This window comes from Pyxicephalus adspersus, chromosome 4 (assembly GCF_032062135.1).
Source record: "Pyxicephalus adspersus chromosome 4, UCB_Pads_2.0, whole genome shotgun sequence".
NCBI classification, from domain to species: Eukaryota; Metazoa; Chordata; class Amphibia; order Anura; family Pyxicephalidae; genus Pyxicephalus; species Pyxicephalus adspersus.
In genome coordinates this window covers 68,266,874-68,269,027 of record NC_092861.1, presented here as the reverse complement: position 1 = coordinate 68,269,027, position 2,154 = coordinate 68,266,874, and the positions used below count along the sequence as shown (strand labels likewise).

The window sequence follows — 2,154 nt, the reverse complement described above, 5'->3', positions numbered from 1 at the left end:
AACCTCTGGGTTTTGTGTTGGCATACCTTACTACATCGGAAAGTAAACATCATATTACTAGACTAGGGGGGATGTATAAAGCTGCAAGCTGTAATCTCCTTAATTTATAGACTGTGTAAGGTTCATACAAACTGCATTCTTCATCCCCTTCTAGACTGAATAGTCCATGTGGACTAGCTAGGTGTAGTCACCCACTGTAAATAGGTCCTTCCAGGTCAAAACAAGTCCTTGTGGCACAGACACTATTCTAATACAGTCTGATCCTCTGGAACTAAAAGGTCCTAGATTGACTAAAGGTCCTAGAGACTAGATTGATATAATGCACAGTCCATTGCTTATTCTTCCCCCACACTAGTCCTAATATATATAGCAGCCTTAAAAGTAATAGGTATGAATAGACTTCATGGAGGAAATGGTTCTCTAATTTGACATAGGCATTTTGCTTTGTCGTTATCAGACAGCATTGTGTTTATTTAACAGCAGGAACGTATTTCTTTGCTCCCCGTTGGTAGTATCAGGGTCAACAATTTCTTATTTTTCCACGTCCCATACCAAATATCAATTGTGCAGAATGTCACAAGACTGGTTAGAAGTCTGGTGCGCTTGCAGGCACAAATATGTCTCACGTTTTAGACACAAAGCAAAATTTTGCCCACTGGCTTGTGTGTGTTTTTTTTATTTTTTTCATTCATCAGTATCTCACATCTCCAGATGAGAATGAATAGTTCATGTACAAAATTTATGACTTACATCATAGGTGTATTTCACCTATTTTAGCTACTTAAACATAAGAGGGTGCAGCCTTGATTTCTCAAGGGGAGATCGTCCTTGAGAAATCAGATTGGCTCTTTGTTAAGTTTAGCAGGTTTCCCTCCTTCTCTAGAAGATTCCTATTATTATGAATAAATGTTCCTTTACAAAGGTTCCCTACCAAGGGTCAGCCATGATCAGTGGTCATTTAGCGGTCATTTAGTAACTATATTGGTGCCAGCAGAAATGATAACACTGGTAGTCACATTCACTGCTTAGTGTTTAGTAAATAATTCAGTTATTATAGAAGTGGTAAATGGAGGTTGAAAATTACATTGGTGGTGAGAGAGATATAAAAAGTAAAAAGGATCTTTCAGCAAGTAGTTAACAGGAAGTAAACAGGTAAACACATTAAGCCTCTCAAAAAACTATTATGTGTAACTACTTTGCACTACCTACTTGTTCCTTACTTTTACCCCTTCTTCATTTCTCTCACTTTTGTTGTCTGAGTTCTTGTCCAAGAATTATATCTTACAAGTGAATATGATGAAAAAGATAAAGGATTAGTGAGAGACTGTCCAGTGAAGTTACATTTAGATGAGATTTATCCAGAATATCCCTTACTTCCTGTTGTGGAGAGGACGTTAGGGTAAATTTCCCAGATTGGAACACAAACAGCAAGAAACCCTCCCTTACTGTATCTAACACTGGCTGGGGATCAGCACTGAGTTGTGCTATTAATTTCTTCTTCCAATTCCCTGTAACGGTGTAGCACTATTGCTGCTGTCATGTAGTGCACAGTATGAGGCCTCAGCACAGCCTCTGATTGCTCTTGTCTAAATCTGTGCATTGCCTTTAGTACACTAATTTGATGGAATTTATTTATTAAAGCTCTCCAAGACTAGAAAAGGTAGACTATCATAGGAGATCCAGCAGGTGGGTTGTTCCTATGTCAAGTATACCACAGCAATCAGACACTATAGCCTGTTTAATACAGTACAAACCAATACAGTTTAACTAAAGTTTAATGATAGCTTACCAACATTTAAAAGTAATTTTTGTCTTTCCTTCTGAATTCTTAGGTAAACATATTTTTTAATACTTTGGAAATAACTGACTTTAAATCTGGAAAACAGACACCTGCATTAACTAAAGTCAACCACAAGATGTCACCATAAAACCACAACGAGAACACTGTCTTGTTAAGGCCTTGAATATGTGAAAAATTAAAATTGATAACTATTAAAAACAAGAAACAAAATACAATTTATGCAGTAGAGTAATGTAAATAAAGTTATAAAAAGGAATTGGTATGTCAAGCCCTTTTAGCCAGCCAGGACCTATAGTATTGTAGAGTACTGTCAGTCTACCACCGTGAACTTACACACAGGGGGAGCTTAAACC

At 37.0% G+C, this 2,154-nt stretch overlaps 1 protein-coding gene across 2 annotated transcripts in view; it reads left to right on the top strand.

The window, feature by feature from the left end:
• LOC140328721 (cyclic GMP-AMP synthase-like) overlaps positions 1 to 2,154 on the top strand; it is a 19,358-nt gene that overhangs the window by 6,181 nt on the left and 11,023 nt on the right. The gene's annotated exons all lie outside the window — the stretch shown is intronic.